We start from the raw sequence: 8697 nt of genomic DNA, 5'->3' as shown, positions 1-8697 counted from the left end.
AGTTCAGCAGCAAAGTTCCTTCTCCTTGTCAACATTTTTGAATGTGATTTTTAATGAATGCAATCTGCTATGTTGGGAAGGTGAACACTAACTGCTGCTGGGAAATAAATTTGAGATGAAAATCTTTCTTGTCACCTCGGCCAGGAAGAGAGATGGAACTGGTTCTTGGCAGAACTTCTGAAGAGCACTGCAGGTATTATTCAGCACTGCTCTGCCTCTGTCTTCTTCAGAAAGTGCCTGAAGGAAATATTCCACCAACATAAGAGAGACTCCAAATACTGAAATTCTGACTCCTTTTTCAAATTACTGTTTGAGTTTGAATAACAGCTGTCTGTATTTTGTAATTTTTATCTGAAGGCGTAGAAAGCAAAAGGGAGGAGGTACTGATGCAACACATTTTCTCCCAAATTATTTTTGACAGAAATTCTGTGTAGTTAGAGGGTACCATGATATACAAAACACTTTAGTTCTGTATTCTAGTAGAAAAGTTCTACTATAATTAGAATTATCACAATTGTAGCCCTTATCATTAACCAGGACACCATTTCTCTTGTGACGCCGCTCATTGATTTTTTTTTTCCACAGTTGGTCAATTTACTGTTTGGGAATAAACAGACCTTTCTTATAAATGCCTAAGAGATTTGTAGAAATAAATTTTTACCAGTACTTTTATACTTTGAAATAGAGCTAGTAACTTGGTAAATTACAACACCAGTACTTATTCAGAACTAGAATCATCAGAATTCTTTTCCCTCATAAAAGCACTAATCAAAAAGTATTTTTATCACTTCCTCTCTACCCCTCTAGCATCTTCCTTCCTTAATTTAAAATGTTATTGTTCCCATTCCACATAGCCCCTACCTTCTTCATTTTCAGGTCTATGAAACGTACATTAAAAGAGCTGTTTACATGGCAAAATGTCCTGAGGCCAGTGGATAAAATACTACTATGAACCCACTCTTACTATGAACTGCCCAGAGCATGGCGTTCTCCCTTGTTCATCCCATGAACATTCCTCGCAAAAGTTTTAAAACGTTTACAATACACCTAATGGCTCTGTTAACAGATGTATTCTATCTGACAGGACTCAGCCTGGTTGAGTTTACCTACTGGCTGATGCACTTAAACTTCCTGTTCTGAGCACAGTCTGTGAGGCTACAATGCCTCATTGTTTGGCTCCTCATAGGTGATAATGAAATTGGCATTCAGTTCCCACTCCTGAATGGCTTCCATGAGACTTTGAAAAAGTTGTTTGCTACTCCTGGTATTATATAACCATCTTAGTTTCAGCATGCAAAAAGGCATGCTCTAGTCAAATACCTTATCTCCAGGATTATATTAATAACTAAACATGAGTCATGCTGGGCATCAGATATGTTTGTGTCTATACACAATATTCAGTTAGGACTCTTAAAAATTGAGTTAAATCTGTTAATTAAATGGACTTGGGCAGCCCTTCATTTACTACACAAATGGCCCAGTTGCACTTTTGCCTTTACACAAGTTAACATTACACTGGAAACTGAAGAGAGGATCACAAGCAGATTGCATTACCTGATAGAAATCTAGCCTTGTCCAGCTAAGCTTTAAATTAAGATTTTAGAACTGCATGATCAGTGCCTAATAAGCCAGGCTGAAAAAGCACTGAGCTTTCTGACCACAGTCCAGCAAAACACTGAATCACGCTTAATCATAAGGACACAAGTAGTCCCATAGATTTCAGTGGAATTAAGTGGTTTCATGCCTACATCTATCAGTAGCAGCATTCAGCACTTGCAAATGTAGTCACTAAAGGAAGTTCATAAGCACCGAGCAATGGATACAATGACCTTGAGTGTATATCTACCATAAGAATAGAAAGTAACTACAACATAGTACTCTTTACGTGAGATGTGAGTGGTTTGAAAATAATTGATAGTATTTTCTAAGTGCAGCTCAGTCAGAACTACAATATTCTATGAGGGAAAAAGAAAGGATTCTTGTCCCATTAAGTTAAAATAAGAGAAACAAACGTTCTGACAAACAACTTAAATTATATGTACATATTTCACTGCAAAATATCAGACATAATTGAAAATTTACAATGTCCTTGACAACTTAACAGATAGAAATTGTGTGTGTGGTCCAGCAAACTGAACTGCAATTATTTCAATGTTCTGGACAATCACATTGATATTTTATTGCTCCTTTTTGTTACATTTATGAGCTGGAAGTATTAAGAAATGCAAAGCAGCTCCTATGAACATATTTACCCCCACACAAAAATCTCTGCCAGATATTTCTACAGGTTATGAAATGATTTAAACCTTCAGCAACTTATTTTAATCTATCATGATTGATAGAGTATCTTACCAGGAAAAAAGTATATAATAAGGCTCTTCTAATCACGAAATATTTGGAACCATGAACAGTTTATTTATCATCAGGCCTTCTCAAAAGGACTCTATTTTTCCACAGTCTTTTGCAATTTCTTTTATTATTTAACATGAAATTGTTATACGAATTCCATGTATAAACTCATGCCCTTTGTGCTTAAAATGGGATTTTAAGCCTTTAGGACCAATTGAGCATCTCAGAATATCCCAGATAGATATCTACCTCATGTTCAAAGTGCCTGAAAGCACTAGCACATCCTTTCTTGGCTTGAAATGTACCTACGTGACTGTAGCCTTGTGCTACCGGCATTCCTGAAATATTCTGGCCTGGGCAAGGGACATTACTACCACCTGAGATTTCCAGAAAACCAGTGGTTAGACCACCTGGAACCCAAATCCAATAGTTGAACTAAAGGCATGCTGAATGACAGGATTAGGCTCCTTGCGGACACACAGTCATGGTGGTGACTGACTTCACTTTGTTAACTAGCTGGATGAGAAAGCATTTACACGAGATGTGGAAGATTAGGGATCAGATCACTCATATTTGCATACAGGGTCTCCAGTTTGAATTCATGTCTGAATTCAGTCTCAGACTCATCAAGGATGAGACTGGATCAAGGACTCCTACCTTTCAGGCGTCTTTTAGGAATCACTCAGGCCAAGTGTCTTTCAGCCTCCTTAGCTAAAGCTCTTCTAATCTGTAAAGCGAAATAATTAGATTTTAGTCAAAGCAGAACTTGGGTCACTCTTCTTGCAGACAAATCTCCAATATGGCTGAGAAGCCATCCCCTAAATACATTCAAAACACATTTTATGCATCAAATGAAAAGAACACCTCTGACAGCACACACTGGGGGGTGGGGGTGCGTGTGTCGTGTGTTGAGCTGCGGGTTCCCAAATGCCACATGCCTTGCCAAGACGAGGGTTGCCCCTTAGAGGCTGCAGTACATGGGCAACTCACCCATGGCCGTAGACAGTCCTTAAATGCTGCAGTGCACAGGCAAAATACACAAGGGTAGGGGTAGTAATTAAAACAGCAGCAGAAAACCAGTAAGAAGCTCAGAGCTTCAGACCAAAATCTGCATGCACACCACCAGCTTCCTGCACCACTCCTCACCTCACTGGAGGAATTTGTATGGACCAAGTGTAACCCTTACTAAAAATGAGAGAACTTTAGACTAGGAAGTGGGAGGAAAGGTGTTTGCCTGGAGTTGAGCTTGGAAAAAGAAGAAGAAAAGAGTTTATTTGTTTGTTTATGTTCTTTTCTTCTTAAAACACAAAATATTGATCAGAAATCTCTGTTAATGGACAATAAATTAAGTATAAATTCCCCAAGTTCATTTTCTTCATGGTGTTCACCTGAGCAAAAAGATCAAATTCTTCCACAATTGTACGTCCAGTCCCAATCTATCTCCATGAAGCATCATCTCATGGAAGGAGACCATGGAAGTAACCACCATTAACACAGAAACACTGATGCATTCATTCCTGTCCATATTTGTGAGTCAAAAAATATTAGACTCAACATACCTCCACAACAAAGATGTGGAAGACATGTAGGCTCACTGAGATGTTTCTTTCAGGGTTTCCACACCACCTGCAATAGGTGGATAAAGAAAGTGGTGTGTTGCCAGAAACATGTGTCAAGCATCCAGGGCTACAATACCTGAACTTGTCTATCTCGTGGATTCATGCATCTATATCTCACCTCTTACAGAAAAGACCCTAATATTGAGTGATTTTAACTTTCCCTGGCCTAAAAATCTAATCAGGCTTTTTGCTAAGATTCTCTAATTATGACTTTCTCAGCCAACTTTAACCTTTATTTGGACCTTTATTTTTTCTGCAAAACAGGAATCAGTTATGTTTACCAGTTTAGTACTGACAATCATGCCCTTGTTTATTTTATACTGCTGTCAGTATCTTTTTTAAAAAAGCAGCATAGCAAAACAAAAAAAAATAATTCAGACAAATAGCATTTTTACATTGATAGGAAAGTTCAAAGTCATTGAGGCCAAAGAATTGGTCAAAACCGCAGAGGTTTTGACTCCAGAAAGTGACTAACTCCTTTTATGCAAATAAACAGACATCTATCTGTTCTTGCTTCTATACCTCAATAAAATCTGTAAGCAGCTTAAAAGTTTCTGTGCAATATAGCATGAAGCTGTGAAAAGCAACATACCATTTCACTTCTTGTAGTAATTTCAACTGCAGACTTTAGAAGACCAGTTGTATTATAATAAACAAACCATACAAGTCTGATCTGATTGTGCAGACAGTAAGCAGGCACACAGTTCGTCTTAATGTATACTAAAAATTCTTGGCACCCCAATGCAAACAAACTGCAATGAAAAAAATAGCAGGATGAGCAATCCTCCAAATCTTGCTTAAGATCCTCTTCATTGCCCCAGGATCAGTCTTCCCTGCTTCTTGTACTGAAATGTATACAATTATTTATGTAGGTCTGAGACAAGGAAGAAAGCAAAACTCTCTCTCACTGAGAATATTTTCAAGCAGTCTTTCAGAATTTTAATGCAAACACAGTAACATCTCCCTTTGAATAATATTCATTTTGTGCAGATGCAGCTATATACATGCTATGGTATATCTCTGATCACTTCTAAGGAACAACTGTATCAAACTTTCATGGTAGCTACATGTTCGATATTAGAATTCAAGCTGTCATTTTAATGAATAAAATGGCCAGGCAGTCAAAACTGCCCTAGATTGAATTTGGTAAGAACAAACAAAGAGAATAAGTCACTAGTAGAAAATTTTCTTTTATAAAGAAATTCTGTTTGATTTAGGGGGTTATTCTAGCAATGTATCTTCCCCTATGAAATCCACAGCTCTGAATGCCTCTGAAAACTGTTTTAGTTCCAGAAATACTTTTACATTTAAATTTTAATTATAGCCCTTACTTCTATCTTCTTACGCCAGACAAAACTTTTGGTAGTCAGGGGGAGTTCTGCATGTCTAGTCACCTCTGCAAAGAAAACACAACCAATTAAAGATATACTGTCAAGTAGATTTGAAATAGCATTTAAAATGTTTCTGTAATTGGAACTATAAAGAAAATTTTAACTGTCTAAAATACAGTTTCTATAAATGGCAGTATGTTTCAAAAATTGTGTTAGCATCTTCTGTGTTAAAAACTTGAGATTTGTCCTTATGGCAATAATTACTTGGCAATTCCAGTTAACACAAAATAGGATTTTTTGCTGTCTGTGTAGCAAACACAGCATTGATGCCTCTGTTTCAGATGTCAATATTCCAGATCTTTCAATCACAACCATTTAACCAATGATTAAGCTGCCACCCTGTCAGGACTTCTCTTTGTTTTCCTTCACTTCAAATTCACTTAAAGTACTTTATCAAGTTACAACCCCAATATAATTTCTTTTCTTAACTTTTCTTATGGCCTCATCCAAACTAAATTAGTCTATAATTTCATCTTCCCTGGATGAAAATTTGGATAGGAGACAAGATTCACTAAAATGTTCTGCATCTGTTCACAGTATATTTGTGTGTAATTTATCATTACATCATAAAACATAGTAGACATTCAGTTTTGAAAACTGAACACTCAGTTATTGGTACAGTAAATGCAGATGGCAAGTGTGTTGCAGATAGTACTCGAGAGGACTTTCCTGATGCTTTTGCTCCTAAGTAACACTTTTTACCATTAATTAAGTAACACTGTGTATTAATTTTGTTTTTTCCATGGCAATTCCTGGAAATATCATACTTACATGTGGACTATATATTTATGTAATTATAAATAAATATAGAATATTTTGAATAGTCTTGCATGTGTGAAACTGACTCTTTCCTAGCAATTGTTTGGAGATAGAACTCTGTAAAAGAATATAACAAAAATTCTGGTCTTGTAGCTTTTTAAAATCAGTTTTCCTCCAATAACAAATCATGAGGATTTAAAGCATAACACATACATACAGTTACAGTAAAATGAACTCAGCAATATTTAACCATGTTTGGTTTTTATCTTGACTGATACATTTTTCTTGCCACTTTTTTGAGATTCCATTTAGTGAGATATAACCTATTTCTTCTACAATATATAAGTTACCATCATCATGAAGAAAATTTACAGTCAAGAAGAGAAAATGACATAATACCACAGGAATAGTTTCATGTTGACAAGAAAGAAGATTTTCCTCCAAATCAGAACACTGACTTGACTACTTAAAGATGCTTCATAAATAAAACACTTCCCTAAGAAACATCTAAGATTGCAACACCCAGAAAGTCCCAGAACTCCCAGGAAATCATATTGCTAATGCCACACAATGACTAAGCTTTCTAAAAATGGTTTCAAAAAAATGAAGGTCAAAAGGAACAGAAAGAAGACACAAATAAACTATGTGGTTTGCCTTTCCTTGTCAAACAGTACAGCTATACAGGTCCTTGGCAGATACACGGCCTGTCCCTTGTATTGCACCATACTGGGACAAGTTATACCTACATCATTTTCTCATAGCCTTCCAATATCCTGTCTGACTTGTAATCCTTGCACTATATGACCTCTCAAGAAATCTCCATTCTACTCACCAAACACACTCACTCTCACCCCGTCTTCTGCATTTTTCTTGATTCTTCTGCCAGGAAATCAAAGCTTTTCCATGACCCAGCTGGATTTAGAAGGGGATGAGTTAAAATCTAGCACTGTTTATAAGGACAAATGATGATCTCTGTACATTCAAAAACAACCCCTTGTAGCCTCTTAACCTTGTCCCAAAGTTGCATTTCTCCTCGACTAGGTCAACTTAACAAAACATGACCAAGTCATGTCAATGATATTATAAGCCAAGAACACAACAAGAATTTTGAAAAAAACAGAGCTGCAATGACATTTTCAAAATGTTTAAATGTTTATTTTAATCTGGTTGCTGACTAAATTTCCCAGGGAAGTTTAAGACTGAAATGACATGAGGTGTACAAACCTATTGGAAGTTTGCTTTCTTTCTGATGACATTGGGGATTGTCTGTAAATTCCTGGTATTTGATGAGCCTTGCACTGATAATATCTTAAAGAAATGACTGAAAGAAGCCCTGGAAGAACAGTCCTGAGTTAAGAGCAGTATAACGGCCTAAGGAGAAATAGGATCACTCTTGTAATTTAGCAGACATATAAGGATGTTGTTTTTAAGGATCTTCAATCTTTCCACACCACAGACTGAGAAAGATGATGGATCGTCCACATCAGAATTTGGGCCCGTGATTATTTTGTGTCGCAGTTATGTCAAGTACAGTGAGTTTACAATCTCAGTTGAGACCTCCAGGACCTAGTAATATATAAAAACAGGCAAGAAGAAAAAGCTACTAGCCTAAGTAAAAATTAAATTTTCATATGGTGGAAATCATTTAATGAATGAAATTACTAAGGGAAACTTCTTTATGTCCTTTTAGGATTGTCAAAGTTTGAATTACTTTCCGAAATAAACATTCCTCAGCATTTCACACTTCTTTAATTCTTCCAGAATTCAGCAAATATTAACTGTTCTGTCTGAAATTTTGGATGCTTGCTTCAGGATGATTCAATTATTACCATCTGAGAGATTCTGATGTCTGCAAAACTTCAGTTGAATAAGGCCAGCCTAACCTCTGAAAAATATCAATTCCGTGATGCTGAAGAGAGGATTGCAATAATACAACAGATCCTCACTGAGGATTCAGTTGGTACTGAGCATGTTCAGTCCCAACGGAGCATTTACCTTTTAGCTGAATTGCTGCACAGGCCAGTGTACTCTGTCTCAAGCTTTAATTGATTTGCTGTATTTGCTATATTTCGCACACTTGCAGTCAGTTACCACTGGGGGGAGAGGGTAAGCAAACCAAAGGCAACTAAATTTTCATATACATTACTCAAATCCTGCCAATCCTAAGAACAATGAGACTTCATATCCCTTCTTCCTCCTAGGTTTAAACTTATTTTCCTAGTTTGTTACAACCTCCTCTGGGATTGTGAATGAGTGTGCTAAATTTCAGGAATGCCAAGATTTCTCTATCAGCAGAATATTGTGGGTGCAGGGGTGGAGATGGTGGTAGAGTGTCAAAATGAAAATTTATGACAGAGTTGTGGCACAACTTCAGTTACTGAGTGATTACTGCCATTCCTTAGTAACCCACTTTCCTCCTCAAGCTATGCCGTTAATATTCTGGAGTATTAATTAGTGGCTTTGAGGTCATCTCCAGCACTTCAACTATGTCAGGATTCCTCAAAATTTGGAAAGAAATAGCATGAACCTTGTAAGAATCTAGAACCAGACGCAGAAATAGACCTGCTTTGATACAATCA

The 8697-nt window shown here is 36.7% G+C and overlaps 1 long non-coding RNA gene across 1 annotated transcript; it reads right to left on the bottom strand.

The window, feature by feature from the left end:
• Positions 1-3004: 3004 nt before the first annotated feature.
• On the bottom strand, positions 3005-7024 carry LOC113963293. The gene is made up of 3 exons (XR_003532719.1): positions 6951-7024; positions 5300-5364; positions 3005-3076 (listed from the first exon to the last, which is right to left on the bottom strand). It is a non-coding gene; the product is annotated as an uncharacterized LOC113963293 (long non-coding RNA).
• Positions 7025-8697: the final 1673 nt, after the last annotated feature.

The sequence above is a fragment of the Neopelma chrysocephalum genome, unplaced genomic scaffold, assembly GCF_003984885.1.
Source record: "Neopelma chrysocephalum unplaced genomic scaffold, ASM398488v2 Primary Assembly neopelma1_24, whole genome shotgun sequence".
Classification (NCBI taxonomy): domain Eukaryota; kingdom Metazoa; phylum Chordata; class Aves; order Passeriformes; family Pipridae; genus Neopelma; species Neopelma chrysocephalum.
Note: the sequence above shows the minus strand (reverse complement) of the source record. Positions and strands in the feature narration are given on the sequence as shown.